Genomic DNA, 19,166 nt, shown 5'->3' with positions numbered 1-19,166 from the left:
TAGTTAGAGCCTATGATTTAACAGTTCCTCCCTGCTGTCTCTCCTTAATGCTTCAGTAATAACTGGCCAGAGAGAGAAATATTTCTAGATGACCATCTACCTTAACCTGAACCCAGCCTCCCTTTTTCAACCCATCAAAGGGCTGCTACTTGTTGCACCTTAAAAGGCCTATTTTGCACCTCAGTGCAACTTCCACTGTTGCCAGTTGATCTAAATCTTTTACTTACTGGATCCTTTTCCACTGTATCCACAATCCAAAAAAATCTGTTCTACTCCTAAGTAATGGCCATGTATACATAACGTAATCTAGAGGTGCACCCAGGGTGGATGGCTCCGCTCTAGCAGTATTAGGCTTTGCCTTGGGGGAAAAGAGAACGAGACATCAGAATACATCTTCATCCTGTATGGGCAGGAGAGAGAAATGGAATGGGCCTTTTTGCATTTGTCCTTTCCTCTACCTCATGACTGAACTCCTCCTTCACTTGTCATTCCCCAAGTGTTTGTCTTTTATTTACAGCTTGCATTGTTCCTCCATGGAAAAGTTGGACACGTTCGGAGCTGCCAGCTGCTCTGGTGCAGCACACTGCACACAAAAGTTCCACCTTTCACGTGGATCTTCTGCACTCTGTTTTCCACAGCACCCAGATAAGCACTGAAGGCCAACTTCCATTTGTGTGTGCTTTGCTGGGAGCACTGGATACTGTGGTAGGATGGTAGGGAGTCCCTTTGGAACCAGCAAGAAACCACAACTTCTCCTTCCCTACAAAGCAGCTAACCTCCCTCCAGCAAAGGACTATACTGTACCTTGTTCACGCTCACTGCACAGAATCGCAGACAGCACAGGCTGTGGGAATTTCTACACGTGAAGTCAATTCAGCATCACAGCCTGGTGTTGATCAGGGCTAACATTATAACCTGCTTTCCTCAGCTGGTCTCAGGAGTACTAGTGATGCTTCAGCAGAAAAGGGGGTGACAGCCCTGTCTGACCTTATAAGAAGTACCTAAGATCACCTGAAAATTCAGAGATAGGTATGTTTTGTATGCGGCACTTCAAGTCTGTTCCTATGAACAGCAGCAGGGGACTGCCTAATAGCTGTCTTCCTCCACTGGTCAGTACCTATACCACCTCAACGTCCTCTTGTTTGTCTTCTTTGGTTCCAGATATATTCACCAAGATCCTAGCCACAGTAATAGCCTTCTACTGCAAAAACACTATCTCCCTGCTGAGTTAGAGGATGGGTTGGTGTTAACCTCCAAAAAATGGATCATTGGTGTTTAGCTTTGCTATAGAGTTATGTATTTTAACTTTGCAGGCTCCAAGGTCTCAACTGAGGCTAGTTACATCTCTGAGACTACATCTATACTAGAAAGTTATCAGGGTCAGGGTACAGGAGTTAGCACAAACAGCATGACTGTTTGATTGCTGAACTATTCCTTGGCACAGTTCTGGTCAGTGCCACCTGTAATCTTTTCAGCCACTGCCTTGGGGTATGTTTTGCGGGGACAGCATGTGCCAACGACCGCCGCTGTGGATGGTTTGAAGAAGCCACCCTATTTTGGAACAGAAATGTTTAATTGTACTTACAGGTGCTTAGCTATTGTGCCTGGTCTCAGGGCTAACTGGAGTCCCCACACAACTGAAAGCCTGCAGAGGGACTGCAGGACATGCATGTCTGATACTCATGGGACACACACCAACACCTCTTTATGGCTTTTGGCCAAGCTTAATATACAGCCCTCCTGCAAACCTCCATTCATATAATCCATATGTCCAGACTGCATTCATTCAGGGAACCCTCCTAAAGCCATCGTTGCCCTACACAAATACTGTCATGCTGTATATAGATATATTGTGCCATCCCATTATCCTCACCTCATTCAACAGTGATGAGCACCTTGGTTCAGGCATGGAGTGGCTGTTCACACAGCTGGAAAGTTTCAAATCTGTGAGAAATAAAGTGCTCTGGTATGGTCATCCTGTACAACTGACAACTAGTACCATGATGTCTTACATTAGCAAACAGGGCATCACAAGACTTGCCCATGTCCTTTACTCCAGCACCTGACAGATCAGTCAGGATGTTTCCCTGTGTACAGTCTACCCGACAGGAGTACTGAGCAGCTTCCAATTCTAGAGTCAGCAGCATCATCTCAATGAAACTTTTTAGAGTCTAGAGGTGTGCTGAGACTTTCCTGAGACTCCAAAAGCGAGTTTCCAGAATCATCCCACCACCCTTCCAGCCAGCCTATCAGAAACCTTACTGATACCTTGAAATGTCAGACTGCATCCCTTGATCCTACACCATGTTAGGGTAGGAAGAGTGGTGTGTTTGAACTCATGAGTTTGCTTAAATTCTCATTGTGATGTTGACCAAAACCAATCCCAAAAGTCATATTAGATTTCCTTTTTTTCAGCTGACTTGGGAATTGTTCATCAGTCCATCAAAACTGAGCAGCAGTTTCCAACTTGTTGATCCCATTATTTCCAAGTCCATGCTTCCTTCCAAGAAGGTATACTCCAGTGGCTTCTGAACCTCCACAAGTCCCTAGGGCTTGGGAAGTCCCTAGGGTACATCTGTGAACAGGTTGCTTCAGAAACATTCACTACAGCACATTTTCATTAATGTGTCTTTCATTGCTATTAGTTCTGCCTACAAAGTAAGAACCTGGCTCGCTCTCAGAAGCTTTTTCCCACACCACTACTTTGCAAAGTTTCTCTATTATTATAGCAAAGTCAGTCTTAAACCACAAATTTAACTCAGCCATTTTTTGTTCTTGACCTCAAACATCCAAGATTCAAAAGTAGCCCGCATCAGGAAGACATGGCAGTCTTGACATCACACACTCACAAGTCAAGGTCTTTCAAACATATCCTGAGATTGTTTGCCTCCATTGTTGGGATATCCAAATCCAAAACCACTGTACAGAAGCTAATTGGATAACAGGTTGTAAGATTACACTAAAATTTGCGATGGCAGAGCTGATCTGAGTAACTTAAACATACAGCACTGATAACGTTTGGGCACTGGGGGGCTTATTTACAAGTGTTTTCATCCCTGAGGCTGCAGAATGCCCATCTTGATCCCCATTTTCATTCAACAGAAATTGAATGAACAATTCAATTTCTTACAGAAATTTAAAAGAGCAGACATAAGACTGCTGTTTGTGCAAAGGGTTCAGATCCAGACAAAGCTGATGCCTTGCATTAATCCACATGAATTAGAAATGGACATTTAGACTGTTACTCAAAAGTAAAAAAAAAATACTTATTAATAGCCAGAGTTCACTGAGATTCATAGATTGAATGTGTATGCACTGTCTCTCTCCCCGCTTTCCTGTAGTTTAATATGTCTTAGAATGGTAGAAGAATCTAGATTGAAAGTGATCTCAGAAGGTCATCTAATCCAACTCCCTGCTCAAAGCACAGCTAAGCTAACTTCAAAGTTAGATCTTCTCAAATGGCAGGCAGAAGAACTGAAGGTGCAGCTGTGTGTTTACATGTCTGTGCCTCCATTTTAAGAAGGCAAGGAGCTGGTATCTGTGCATGTGCCATGATACTTTTCTGTTAGGGTAGGAAGGTATCTAGTTGATGGAGGGGGTTCAAATTTCTCTTCTTTTTTATAATCATATAATTTTAAAGCCTTTGATAATTGGCAACTATGTTTTGGAATTTCAACCTTATGAGTTCACCTTTTCATGGAGTTCTGGAAAGCTTAGATGTGGTATCTATTTTTTTAAAAAGAAATGTGCTTTTTAAGTGTGGGAAAGACTGGTTGTTTTGGGCAAGAGTTCAATAGCCTTGAGGGAGGTGATTCTGCCCCTCTACTCCACTCTGATGAGATCCCACCTCGAGTCCTGCGTCCAGCTCTGGAGCTGTGAAGACAAGACTGAGAGAGTTGGGGTTGTTCAGCCTGGAGAAGAGAAGGCTCCAGGGAGACCTTACTGCAGCCTTCCAGTACTTAAAGGGGGCTTGTGAGAAAGATGGGGACAGACTTTTTAGCAGGACCTGTAGCGATAGGACAACGGCTAATGGTTTTAAACTAAAAGAGGGTAGATTCAGACTAGATATAAGGAAGACATTCTTTAGAATGAGGGTGGTGAGAGACTGGCACAGGTTTCCCAGAGAGGTGGTAGATGCCCCATCCCTGGAAACTTTCAAGGTCAGGTTGGACGGGGCTCTGAGCAACCTGATCTAGTTGAAGATGTCCCTGCTCATTGCAGGGGTGCTGGACTAGCTGACTTTTGAAGGTCCCTTCCAACCCAAACTATTCTATGATTCTATGGCAGTGTTAATTGCCACCAAAGTCAGAATGGATTTGTGGTCTGGGCCTCTCAAAAAATATCACCTGAAGAAAGGCCTCTGTTTTTACAAAGAAAAGGTTGGGGGAGAGAACCAAGGTAAGTTAGTTGCATCTAACTCAGTCACCTCCTAATGTCCACGTTTTTTTCCTGGAAAAAAGTAGAGTCAACCCTCCCAACCTAGCTATTGCTGATATATTAGCAGAGGACACTGCAAGCCTTAGGCACACACTATCAAAGGCCTGTCCTCAGTTGAGTGCCACATAATGACAGATAATAAGCTACTCATACTGTCAAAGTCACTGAATCACAGTATCTTTCTTACAGAAGTCTAATTTCTCAACACCAGGAAAAAAGGTCAGGAGTACTGATGGATAGTTTAGAGGAGGGATCAAACTAGTCACTTACAGCTGTGTCCACTTTTACTGGTACGCTCAGTAGGACATAAGGTAGGAAGGGAGAAGGATAAGGCGAGTCAAAAGGATTGGGGATGAGGAATAATAAAGCACGGAAGTTGTCGTGAACTCTGTGAATGAGAAGTTAGAAGAAAATAGCAAATTATCAGCAAATTATCTGTGTAAGATCTATAAACAAAATTCCGAAGGCAGCAAAAAAGCTAGTCTACAGGTTGGAGCTATAAAAGGGACAGTGAACGCTGAGCAGATGTTGTGAAGATGTTTGTTAAATCTAATACATGTCAAACACAGCGACAAAAAGGATTTATGTATCCATGTCCAAAATTCACGATCCTCTCATTTCCCCTCAGCCCCTGGTAAATATTAACAGCCAATGCTTCCATTGACACTTTGGGCAATTAAAGAGCAAGAATCTCTTTCTGTAGCCCATAAACAATAATCCACAGACACTGAAATAGCTCCAATAGGAAGGACTCAGAATAGCACTCCAAATACCCTTAGTCTCACAAGTAAGGTCTGCGAGCACAAATCCCTTGGGCATTAAATCTGTATTTCCCGCTAGGATAACAGGATAAAAGGCAACAGCTCCCAGGTATACTTTTGCAGAAAAGCTCCGATTCTACATAGAAACTTAACTATGTGGAGAGAGTGAAGAAGTTTAGGCAGCCCTTGGTGCCCTGCTCACAGGACTTTCTGTTAATCTTTAAGCAAATATCTCTCTGTACATTGTGCAGAGAACTTAAGCACTCAATGGTAAAAAAAATACAGTGATAAGATTTGAGCTGCCTAAATCTAAAATAATAAGTTACTTCTAAACTACTGAAACCTCTTTTAGTCAAAGACAGGTCAAGATAAGAAGCAGAGCAGCTACTTTTTTCCACCCAAAATTACAGCCTGCTTGAAAGTTAGTCCTAGTTCACATGCAAGAGAAACTTAAACTTGTTTTAGCTCAGAGTAAAATACAGACAATTATGTGGTAACAAGCCACCTATTCCACTGCTTCTGGGAGAACTAGTCAGTGTCTTTCGTTATTACCAGCAGTGCCCAGCAACAGCTGTGACTCTCCCACCCAAGCCAACTCAGAAGCATACGGAGAAGTAAGCAAAGGACAAAGAACAGCACAGAACAGGACAGGAACCTGCTGAGACCCAGTTATACCTTTACAGGTTATCGTAGCGACATTCAAACACACACTGCACTTTAGGTTCAAGTAGTTTACGGCGCTTTCCTTCTTCCTCATCTTTCTCACAGGAAAGCAGTGCCCAGAGAACAAACTAGGATTATTCATCAAGGGCAAGGCTGTTTGGAAAACCCCAGCTTCATATGTTACAAACGCTGCAATGACTAAGTCATGGTGTGGCCAAAGAGAAAGGATGATCTCATTTTTATGGCAACAGAATAGTGTCCAAAGGAACTGGATTCTCTCCCTGATTCACTCGTGGAAGAAAAGCTCCATAGAAATTGATCCATTTTAGAATAGGTTACAAATAGTGTGGAGTAGATCAACACGCAACTCCATGAGAGTTAAAATTTGCCTAAGTCAGCTCAACCAGACACAAACACCTTCGTGCTCTACATCCCGCATTCTCCCCTGCGCCCACCCTCGTATCAGGAAGCCCCACAGAGAGCACAACAGATCAAAAACAAACTCTCCAAACTAAAAGATACTTGTTCCTTGCTGATTTAGGTCTTTGATTTGGCTCCTGTGGGGTAAGATATGGGCAGGTGTCAGGAGAAGGGAGGGCAGAATCACACAGCCACAGGTGCAGAGAATAGTAGTGCTTGCTCATGCCGTTGAGGTACTGCACTCCAATGCATGGGCCACCTACTGAGCTGTGAGAATGAAACAAATTCTTGAAGAGCTGATCACGAAGTGAGCTCTGCTCATTTTGTGCGCTCAAAAAGGCAGGGATATCGTAAATATGAAATAAATATGACCACAAATTTTAAAAACACACTAAAAATCCAAGTGGAAATGGGGCATCAGTGACCCCAGTTCTGGCACTTTTGAGTGGTTTACTTCACAGCATTGAACACTTTTTTTATCGTAGGCCTTTTGTGTATGTATAATTTATGACATTTTTTGTGCACCTAAACATAACTCCTTTTATCTCACCTCCAGGATAATCCTAAGAAGCTAAGAAGCTTTTCTTCTCAGCCAGGCTAACAGAACAAACTAATTCTGGTGTGTTTGTAGGCCAATCCATATTTAAGAGTTGATTAAATTAGAAACTAAAACAGTATTTAAAAAAACCTCCACAGCCAGTCTTCAAAATGTAATACTTACACAGTGCTTTGACCCTTAGCAAAGTTCTAAGAAAAATTGTATCCTGAAAAAAGATAAAGTATTTGGTGTCTCAAGAAAATTTGCTCTTCTGAAAACCAAGAGCATAATAGACTGGACTTCTGATGACTTCAGCTATAGCTACCAAAGGAGTAACCTTCTCTATAAAACTAAACTGCAACAGAATGATACTAAGAGATACTCTAACTCTAATCTTTTGCCCCAGTGAATATTGAACATTCATTGAGCTCTTCATTTTCTGTCCTGTAATACATTCATTAACTTTAACAGAATTAATCCCATGACTAGTTAGTTAAACTGAGAAGATCTCCTTGCCAGTGAAGGCTTTTCCTTTCCCATCTTCTACTCTTTATTAGATCAAATACATATATTCTTACTACCATCATTTCCAATACTTTGTTGGCAGAATAATCCAGTGCCATGGTGGACATTTTTTTTGACATTTTAAAAATGTTCATTTTTTTCCTTAATTTTATCCTGTCTTTAAGGTAAGAAGTGATGCATTTCTCCTGATTTTTTGGCAATGGTCACCTTTAAACACAACTGACAATAGGCAGTTTTGTTGGGCAGGTGTGATGAAAGCATTTTCAGCACTACTATTGCAGAAGTTCTGGGATACGTATGTTATCTAGAACATTGATTTAACCAGATGCAAGACAGCAGTCAAGTTTGACTAGATAGTATCTCTCTAATTTCAGTTTTGACTAGTGACCACTTGATTTCAGGAATAGGAAATGCTTGTGATGACGGCAGTGGCAAGAAATTTAAACATCCTCTCAGACTTTAACAGAAGTATTTACTTCTTAATGTCAACTTCCTCTTGCATTTCCTGTTTTGTGGCTTGTGATGGTCTCCACATAGTTTAACAGCAGTTAACATTCACCATCAGAAGTATAAAAATAAGTTAATAGAATTGATACACCCTAGCTTTTAGGTGCAGTTCTTCATGAATTATCTTAGAAAAGAGTGACTACAGTACAGCAGTTTTCACTGTTTTATAGTCAGTAAAAACTAGTCCTGTTTCAGAGACCAGAAATGAATTCTCAGCTTCCAAGTCCAATACTATCAACTGCTCTTGCCAGTGGGTTGTAACGTGCCACAGAAGCAAGATGGTCCCCAGAAAGGACAGCTACTTTGTCCTGAGTACCAAAAGGGGATGGGGAGTTAGTGGTACAAATCCGCTAGGGCTGTTATCTTCAGGTACGGGTATCATCTCACCAAAAAGATACCATCAAACTAAAGGGCATTCAGTGAAGAGCATGAAATCAACAGATCTACATTGTTGGATGGAGGTGCTAAAGGTTGGCAATCTGCACCAGCAATCACCATTGAAACAGTGAGACACATTTGCCCATGATCATTCACATGCAGAGGTATTTTCTGCTTCAGGACATACCATTTTTGAAACTCTTTGGTATTTTCTGCTCACATGCTGTGCCTTTTCATTCCGTGTTAATAAGCTAAGACACCAGTCCTGTACTGAATTCCAATTCAGTAGATTTGGGTTCCTCACTGTATGATGTACTAGCATGGAATTTTTTTTATTATTATTTTCTTTTACATCATCCTTCTCGCACCGTCACTTAAGTTTGAACCTAACCTATTCAGAAATGAATTGAGGTAATTTGGGCTGAAAGAGGCTGGTGACTTGTATTCTGCTCCCCAAAAAGTAGCACAAAGTTAATTTTGCTGGAGGAACACAGAGCTATTTGTGAAGTGGGAGAACCCCTGATGTCCAGATTCTGGCATCTATTCTAGCAGCAAAATCACAGAATCACAGAATTACTAAGGTTGGAAAGGACCTTCAAGATCATCAAGTCCAACAGTTAACCCAATGCCACCATGCCCCCTAAACCATGTCCTGAAGCGCCCGCCACATCCACACGTTTTTTGAATACTTCCAGAGATGGTGAGTCCACCACCTCCCTGGGCAGCCTGTTCCAATGCTTCACCACTCAGTGAAGAAATTTTTCCTAATATCCAATCTAAACCTCCCCTGGTGCAACTTGAGGCCATTTCCTCTCGTCCTATCGCTAGTTACTTGGGAGAAGAGACCAACACCCTCGTCACCACAACCCCCTTTCAGGTAGTTGTAGAGACCAATGAGGTCTCCCCTCAGCCTCCTCTTCTCCAGACTGAACAACCCCAGTTCCCTCAGCTGCTCCTCATAAGACTTGTGCTCCAGACCCCTCTCCAGCTTCATTGTCCTTCTCTGGACACGCGTCAGAAAAAGACCTGGTTACAGCAAGAACTGCTGAGTATATTGATTTGGCTTCACTAGCTGGACAGCCAGCACCCAAACATCAGTGCTCAGGGTTCTGCTCACAGCCCAGCTCAATGCGGCACAACAAACACAACTTCACTATTCTGTCAATCACCAAATGAGAACAAATATTGGCAGAAACAAGCGGAGGAGGGCAAGACTAGAATCCCACACGTCTTGGCTCCTGATTTAAAAGATGCATGAAAAAGCCTTTTCCCTTCACAAATATATTAGACATGTTTTACCAGATGTAGGCAAGCAAATAACTGAGTGCCAGGAAACCTGTGTGATGCTTGCTAGGCCTGCGACTGTGCTGTGCTGTTGCTCTGTTGAATTTTTAAAATGAAAAGAGAAATGACTCATGGGTTCAGGAGAAATTTGAAGCTGTATTAGTAGACAAAATTAGAGGTGTGAGTCAACTGTTTTCTTTATGTTCTAGTAAATTATTAAAAGCTTTTAGCCAATATTCCCACAAGATTAAATGCTAGCAAAAAAATTATTAATTGACAGGAAATGGATACCTGCAGTCATCTATGAGGACCTCTCATCAAAAAGGATTTATTCGCCCTGACTTGAGCTTATTTATTTAATTATGTGCTGTAAGATCCACCTGCTTTCATGGATCCTTGGGGATAGCATTACCTAAGGAACTTGCTAGTTGAGGCTGTCACTGGCAGGGAAAATAGATGTGAAGGACATGATAGGAATGGTTTATTATTTTAGATTTTGAGAGTCAGAACCTTAAGTCTGGTTAAAAGAAACTTATGAAAAAACTTAAACTGTGTATCAATAGAAGGTCATTCCTGATTGCAACTTCTTGGTTTTTCTCACTTTACCTTAGCAACTGGCACTCTTCCAAACCATCATCGTTAATATTTCATACTGAAGCAGGATAGTTAAGCTTTTGAAAGCAGTACTGTTGCAAATGTAGTAATATTTGAGACAATGTTCCAGGCAGAACTGAAGCTGCACCAGGAGGAAAGACAAAATGGTTCAATAATTTGTTAACCATCAAAGATAAAAAACATCTCACTTTTTTTTTAGAAAGATAGGGCTCAGATTAGGTAATAATGATATATCACCAGAAGAATGCACATTATAATGTAATCATTAGTCTTTTGCACCAGATACATACATAGACAACAGTATTTCCATATCCAAAGACACAGGAACTAAATATTCACTTAGTCTGGTTTTGTATACCGTTATTACGAATTCAATAATTGGTGGTTAACAAGCCCACTTAGAAAATGAAGACCCAACCTGGAAAAATGCCTGAAGATACAACAGAAAGCAAGCAGAGGAACAGTTACTGTCTACCAACAAAACATTCCAGACTCAGTAATAAGAACATTCGGTTTCTTGTGTGATGATATTGCAGTTGTTACTGTCTCAAAAAAAACCCAATACTTCTTAAAAAGTTTGTTTACTAAGCCCATGATTTAAAAATACATCCTTACAAGTGGTTTATGGTGTGGTTGAAATAATTTTTCAACATACCAAACAGCTTTGCACATCCCTAGCCTTTCAGAAAAGAATTTGAGAGCCTACACCATCTCCATAGTCTCTCACTACTTTTTCATCCTTCCTGAGTCCTTCAAGCCTTATGCTTTTGGCTAGCTGTATTTTAGTACCAGCATTCTCAAGAGAGACAGTTTTTTTCAGCAATCTAGTATCCAGTCTCTAGTAAGACTTCTAGGATAAAAGTCAACCTTTGGCATTACACTTAAGGGACAGGGCTGATGGAAAATTATCTCTGTAGAGAAACAAAATTAATTAAGTTCTTATTATTTGCAACCGGCAAATGTTGTTGAGGAGAATTCCAATACTAACTCAGAAATGAAAACAGCATGAATTGTTATTTTTTTATAGGTCCAGTGACAAGTGTCTTCCCTGTTAATAATGTTACTTGGAAATGCAGAAATAACCATGGACTTAAACAATCTCAAAATTATATATTCTTGGAGAAAAGTTAGAAACTTAACGGCTCAAGAACTGGTACAATTGATTTCCACCATCTCTCTTTTTACTGAATAATTTGTCATTTTATTCAAATAGATCTTTAGTCTATTTTTTTCTTTTTAGATTTTTATTCCTGAGTAGGTACAAACTCCATTACCTGATTTAAAGGAAAAACCACCTTTTTAGAACACACTACAGAAAATCTCTGTATAATTTTCTTGGACTGCTCAAAGTACAGCACCTTTAGAGTGACCTCTAGCTATTGTTTGCAAACAAGTGAAAACTTACAGAAAACACTGCTAAAAGAGACTGTAGAAACAGGATCTTGAAACAACCAGGCAGAACCTGAACTGTGATAGAAAGTTTGACAGTATCAGCTCAGCTAATGTACAGTCACAACCACTGAACAATGAGAGTGGATGGGGAACACGCAGCAAGTCTAGAAAAGCTGCAGCAAAACAGGCGATTCCTACAGCATGCTATAGAAGAAACTCTCTCTTCTCCCATTCCCGGTTGGCAGGGTTAATAAATCAGTATCAGGAATTAATCATTACTGAAGGTGTGTTATTTTCTTCTCTTTTTTTTTTTTATTGTGGGTTTACACTTAACTGAACAAAATGTTATTTTAATTACAGTGAAAGTTTCCTAATAAACTGATTTCTTTTTTAAGGATGACTGATATTTAATATAAGCTGGAATCTACATCCCCAAATCTAGTGCTTTGGGGTCTTAGCAGCTTATCGCCAAAACACCCACTTCCTGCTCTAAGAAATTTCTTGTCTGTAATGAGCCCTAATTCCATGGAAGAAGTCAAGTTTGTCAAACCCAGAGGATGCCTACCTGCTGATGCGTACACAGAGGTCTACAATAAGAAAACCTCATGATCTGTGCGTTGCTAGAGAGACATTAACTTTTGGTGAGTTATACACGCTGCTCCTTCCCCACTTAAGTCTAAACTCCGTCCAATCTCAAAACTGGTTTCAGTGTAAGAGGAAACTGATCATTCTTGAAAAGCAGAATTATACGAATTACTACTTGCGACACCAATTTGGTACGAGGCGTCCCGCTTGAACGTCAAGCAGGAAAACGCTGTACTTCCATAGAAAAAAAGCATCCTTTCTTAATTAGAGGCAAACTACTTTAATGTCCTTCACTGTAGCCATAGGTGAGGTACTCATGCAATTTCAGGGTTGCTATAGCAATATAAGGCCTTCAAATAGATAATGACGTCCAGCCTAAAGTCATTTCCAGACCGTGTTGAGCCTCTTTGCTTCTGGCAACCCCTCCCTAAGCTGACCAGTCGTCTTAGTCACCTCTGTGTTTAGCAGCTGCCCAATTCCTAACTCGGAGAAACGGAGCTGGTGTGTTTCACAAGCAGTGAATTAAAAGCAAAAAGGGTTTCTTAGGTTTAAAGCTTCAACTGGGCTTCTGTTAAGGGAGGTGATTAAGCGGGTTTTGAGTAACTAAGACCTTAACTGCATTCAGTTTTGGAGGCGCTGATGAGGCAAATCAGGCAATGTTTATAAAGGTTATAAAATGAGTAATTCTGAGTATTTTATAAAGCAGTGACTTCAAAAAAGTGTTTTCTTTTGCTCGTCTCTGATTTAGCAAGATCACAGATCTTTGCCAAGCATTCTGATTTGTGTGCTTGTAGAAATTGCACACTAATAAGCACTTTAATCCTTTCTGTCCTAGTTTGAGTAAAACTGCTTGGGAAAATCAACAACTGCGGTCGTGGAGGGCGGGTGTTTGTTGGTTTAGGTGGGGTTTTTTTTTTAAATAGGTTATTCTGTTGCTTTGGTAAATGTTACATATTTAGTATTTTTCCTCTTGCTCAGTTCCTTGGTGAACATAATTTGTAAATATCATGATGCACTGAATAGTTCTTTAAAAAGCATATAAAATTTAGCTAATTCCCATGGAGAGAAAACCGTACAAACTGCAAATGAAGTTTTGCCACACCTTTATTTCCTCTTGCTCTAGCACCAACTGTGCATATTTTCTTGCTGAGAGAAAGATTCACTAGAATTCTTTATTATCCCAATACAATATCTTTTACACTGAAATACTAATAAAGCATTTAGTGGTCACCATTAATAGTATCTCCTACCATATTTCCATACACCTTTTACTTTAAAAGCTAAAAAATTTGTATTTATTAGTGCCTGTTTTCTTAAGTAAATCAGCTTATAACGCAAGAACATTCATATCCTTGATCTTAGTTGAAGACTAATCTATAGAACAATTCATTTTTTATAATTTTCTCTCTCACCACTTGTCCCTTTTCAAAACTGGTTATATTTTAATGCTTTATGTAGTTTCTTAGTATGTAGGTTTCCTGCATTACAGAGTTCTGTTCGAACCTTTCATGCAGTCACAAATACTTTGCTTTCCATCTTCCAGAAAGCAAGCATAAGAAACACTCAGAAACTGACAATAATTCTTGCAAGAAAGAAAACTAGCACTAAGTAAAGATTAATTATTTCATCCTCTCTCCCTCTGGGTCCTGCATATGTGTATAAATATTCTAGTACAGAAGCAAGAAATTAACCTGTGTTTAAATTGCAGATATTCCCTGCATAATAACCTGCTTTACTCAATCTGAAAAGCAAGGATTTTTAAGATAGGTTCAACCATTTTGATGATCTAAACAGATCTCATAAAGCCAGAAAATTCTGATTTTCTATGTTGTCTTGCTTTGTGTTCTATCTTGCATTAAAAAAAAAAATGTAATTTGTTTTATCTTTCTATAATTGGAATAATGGAAATGCATTAATTTATGACATAAATGAGGCTAGGCAAAATATTTTTCTTGCCTCTTGTTCTACATATATTTCCATTCTTAGGAAGCACTGTGAAAACAAAGATGGATTGAAATAGGTAAGAAGCAGGTTGAAGGATTCCCTTACACGAAATGCTGAACAATGTTTAATATATCCAGTTAAAATGTCATAAACATACAATGGCAATAGTTTCTATTGAGCTTGGCAAATTTGCACAGTGAAATTGTTTTTGCATGTTATTTTGGCAGGAAAAGGCAAAGCAATTATTGTCATTTCAAAAAATCTGAAATTGCAGAAGAGTTATTTTCTTCCTAAATAAGAAGTCATTTTACAGAAAGGCGTATCTTGGAAACTGTTTGCTGACTGTGTCATGGTCTGACTTAGCCTCATTTGCCTAACTAGCATATTTAAGGATGAATGTAACTAGGTGCAGTCATAAATAAGATCTTCTCATTTTCTTCGGCTTGGCATTCAACTGTTTGCAGACACAGGGAGAAATCTTCTCAGGCTATTATTTGTATTTTCTATTTTTTTCTCCAACTGCTCCATCCTGCGTAGCAAAAAAAAAAAAAAAAAGACAGATTTTATAAATTATCAAACAGAATATGTAACATGAACTACTGTGCAACTCAACAAGTAAATCTAAGTACCTCTCACATAACTCTCCTAAAGATAAAGTCCTACCCAGACCAGCAAACCCCATGCTTCCACCAGAAGCAGTTATGAACCCCACATGAAGGAACAGGAACACCAAAATATTGGAAGAGGAGGATTGACTACAGAAGAAATAGTAGGAGAAAGATGATGGAATAACACGGGGATTAATCTTACAATAACACAGGGGAGCTAATGGAGGAAGGTGCAGGCACTGACCTTCGCGGTCAGTGACCTTCCAACAAGAACAAGACCCAATTGTCTACCAGAGCCCTTTTAACATCAAGAGTTTGTATCATAACCAGAAGTTCTTAGACCCCACCTTAATAACAAGACCAGAAGCTGCAGTCCTAAGAATCTGGAAACATGGAATAGAAGCACAGCAAGAAAAGGGGCAATTCTGGACATACAGAATCCATTTCAATAGCTTTGTAGTTGCTGCTTCTGCCCCAAGTTTACCTTGGCTTTTGAATCTAACGTGGTACACAAGATTACAGATAGGTGCCCAGGGATCAGGACAGGGAATGACATAATTGTAGGTATTTCTTCAGTAGCGGTCTTTACCTCATGCATGTTATGAAAGAAGGGTGAGGCCTGGCAAAAATATTTAATTTGTGGTGGGACGTGAAAAGTGACCTGAAACCATCTTAGTTGGTGAACTGTTACCTGCAAGTTACTGACTTATTTTATTCTTTCTATGGCTGGCAGCCAAACATCACTCCGGATGCCAATTCAGAATGCTCCCCATAGGACTGAACTGGGAGCCCTGAAAGAAATCCTTTGCCATGCTCTGCTTCCCGTTTCCTGCCTTCCTTCAGAGATATTGTCTGTGGCCCGTCCTTAAATCCAGAAGATCTGTGATGGGGAAATGAATAGTGGACTTTTTTTTTCCCCCAAGCATGTAATTTTCTTAACTTATAGTTTCAGTGCTCTATATGGATTTAAAAGATGCCTTGGGATTTGAGTAATTTCAACAAGTGCCTCAGGATTTGAGCAATTTTAACAGTGCTTCAGGTTGGGGTTTTTTTGATGCTAGTATATTGAGGATTAGCCCTTTAAGTATTTCTGCATATGGATCACTAAGAACATGTTTGCCTGGTGTTGTCAACTTCAGTAGTTCATTATGGTATGAACCTATATCAAATACAGATGTTTGGGCCAACATCTGTCACAAAGGACATCTGTCATTAAAATACTGTTTTGCAAGAGAAAATATGACGAGGGTCTGCTTATATATGATGCTGATTGTTGTTTGGAGAGAAAGGGAAAGAGAATGAATTACTGTAAGTTTACCTGACTTTGAACTGTTGAATTGTCAAGATTCTTCTCCAGGTGAGCTGTATTGTGGGAGAAACAAAACTTTTTATAAAGGCTGCGTTGGCTGAACAGCTGCAAGCAAAGAGGAGACGGGAGATCGGTGTGACATGGAAGCGCAGGTGGCACTGAGGAGTGTGGAGGTTGCTGGACACTGAACTGGGAAGTCACCACCTGCAGAGACAGGACATGGAGCATGCAAGAGGCACCTGTGGCCTGCACGGCTGACTTGTCCTGTGGCTGGAGGGTCACACAGCAAGCAAAACGAGCAACAAAAGTAGTACAAAAGCATCTGCTGAACTCGAGGGACTCTGAGCCGATTCAGGCTGTGGGCACCAGAGCCAGGCAATGGAGCCAGGGCTGGCAGGGAGGGCAGGCTCCCGGAGCCAGCAGGCAACCGCCGCCGAGCGGCCACCCGGTCCCAAGAGGGAAGGAGAGCGGCTCCCCCCGTCCCCGGCCACCCGCGCAACAGCGAAGTAAGCTGTGGATGAAAGCAACGATCTCAGCCACCGGTAATTGCCCTCACAGGGTGGATCCTAGTTGCCATAGGTTGCGAGATGAAGAGCCGCTCAGCCAGCCATGCGGACGGCGCAAGTTCGCTTCCGACGTCCCGTTACCCCCCCGCCCAGCGTGGCGCCGACCCGAAGTACGGCGGGAGCGGCACGCGGGGACCGGCGCTGCTCTCCCCGCCCAGCACTAACACACACAGCCTCTGCCCTGCAGCCCTTCGCAGTCAGTAAGCTGTCGGAGGGTTTCTGTGTCACGTCTACAACCCATCCGATAACCCACGTGAGAGAGAAGCATCGCGGTGAGCAACGAAAGGGCCCTGCACGCTCCTCCCGCCCCGTCTCCCATCCGCGCCGCCTCCAAAGAGCAGTAAGTCCCCGGCCACGGTGGCCTTCCCTCCTCTCCCGAGACAACCTGAGGGCTGTCTCCTGTTTCGGAGAGTGTCCACGGCGTCTCCTGGCCGCGCCTCCCGCCACCCACCGACCTCACCGAGCCACGCTGCCGCGGCTGCACACGCCACCGCCGAGGCGCCGCCGCCGCCCCCGCGCCCGCCGTCCTCCCCGGCCCCGCGTCGGGGCGCCGCCAGCCAGCCGCCAATCACGGCCCGGCCCCGGCCCCGCCCCTCGGCCGCGCCGGTTGCACCCCCCAGACGCCTGTTGTTGTTGGGGCTCTCCGCAGCTGCCGGGGGCGGGGCGGGGTGGGAGAGGAGCGGGGGAGAGCGGCCAATCAGGCGGCGCCGCTGCGCCAGTTACATTAAGCGGCAGGAGAGAGCTGGGGAGGCGCAGGCGGCGCGAGCGCCTCTCTATTTCGCTTTCGCGCGGGAGGGGGGAGGGGGGAGGGGCGGGGCGGGGAAAGGGGGGGGGTCGCGAGGCGGAATCCTGGCGCGCGGGCGCGCGCGCGCGCCCTGGCTCTACGGTTTCGGGACCGGACCATGGCGGTAGCGGCCCCTCGGCGGCCCTGGGCCCTGCTGTGTCTGGGGGTGGCTGCGCTGCTCTTCCGCGGGGCGGCCGGTGAGTGCCCGCCTGCTTAGGGGAAGGAGGGAGCGGGGGGAGCGGGTAAGGTGGTGCCCAGGGCGGGGGGAGGAGAGCGGCGGGGGGCTGCGGGTCCCCGGCGGTTCCTTTCAACAACATGGCGGAGGGGCCGGCTGGGGCGGAGTCGCCTTCCCCCTCCACCCCCCACACCCCCCCGGTCCTGGTGTCCGAGCCCGGCGGAGCCCGGGGACTGCTCGTCCCTTTGTTGGCCGAGCTCGGCGACGGCTCCGCGGGAGGGGCAGCGGCGGTGCGGCCGGGCGAGGGGGGAGCTGAGGGGCGGGCGCGGTGCCCCCGGCGGCTCCCCTTGGCAGCCGGCGCCCGCTTTGCCCGCACCCCCCGGAGCAGCGCCTCGGGCGGTGTCTGCCCGGGATAACTTCCCCGCGCCGCAGGCCCCTGCCCCCGTGGGCCGTGGCCGGCCGCGGCCCTTCCTTTCCCACGCGGGTACGTGTGGCCGTGGCCCGCGAAGGCAACTTGGTTGTCGGTGGCGGAGCACCCTTCTCCCTCCCTCCCTGCGGGCAGAGCCACCTGGGGAGGGTGCCTGCCCGCGCCCGGACTGCACCGGCGCCGGAGCGGGGGAAGGCGCCGTGCCCTGCCGGCTTCCCGCGGCGCGGGGAAGGAGAGACCAGCGGCGTCGGCTGGTGTTAGATACGTGTCGAATGTTCCACGTAGCGAAGGTAAAAGACTCCCTTAACTCCCACGTCAGATGCTTTAGCTCCGTTACACGCCACGTTGCCGTGTGCTGGCAGCGTCTGTCCCGAAAGCTGGTGTCGTGGTGATTTCGGTAGGTGCTCTTTCAGTTGCGAACAGCTAACCCGTCTGCTCTGCGAAGATCACACTGGGGGGAAGTAAAATTTTCGGTGAATATTGCACAGTAAAAGGATTTGGTCCTCTAGCCTTCTGTACCTATGCTCTCTTGTAAGAGAGATGCGGTATTAGAGCTGTGCTGTTTGCAGAGCTAATGCATGGCACAGGAGTTCTTAACAGTGTTCAGAAATGCAAGAAATAGATATTTTTTCCGTTTTTTAAAAAAAAAAAGCTTATTTTGTTCTTCAGTTAACAGTTTGGGCCCTATGTCCTAACGGGGTATAGGGATGTTATAGACACCCTATTCTAATTGGTTTATATGTTTCAGTTTCATCTGTAGTAAGTTAGATGATGACAAAATTCGCATTTTTATAATTGGTCCACTTCCTGAATTCTTTTATAGGTGGATTATATGTTTCTTTGGATTTTAAAGAGCAAGTGGAGAAGCACCACAACTTTCTTTTTCAATTACAGCTTTAAGACATCCCTCAATCTGGATTTTTACCATGCTGTTTATAATTCAATTGAAGATGGTACTTGTGCTGTAAAGAAAATATTACTTAAAGAAAACATAACTTGCTGTGCTAAAACGCTGTGTTAATTGCCCATATTCTTATTGAAGAAGATGGAGAATCTGTGATGTGGAAACAGTGAAGTAAGCTTAAGTTACCCATGGTTGTTCTTGTGTTCTTGAAAAGGTGCGGCAGGCTTTAATAATTTAAAGCTTTCTTATGTGACACATCCAATTTAGATGTTGAAGGAAATTTTACCTTGATTTGAGCTTTGAACTTTTATTTTCCCCTTTAATGTCCAATCAACAGTTTTCAC

This window comes from Phaethon aethereus (genome assembly GCF_964289735.1).
Source record: "Phaethon aethereus genome assembly, chromosome: 2".
Classification (NCBI taxonomy): Eukaryota; Metazoa; Chordata; class Aves; order Phaethontiformes; family Phaethontidae; genus Phaethon; species Phaethon aethereus.
The sequence above is the reverse complement of the archived record's forward strand: the minus strand, read 5'-3'. Positions refer to the sequence as shown.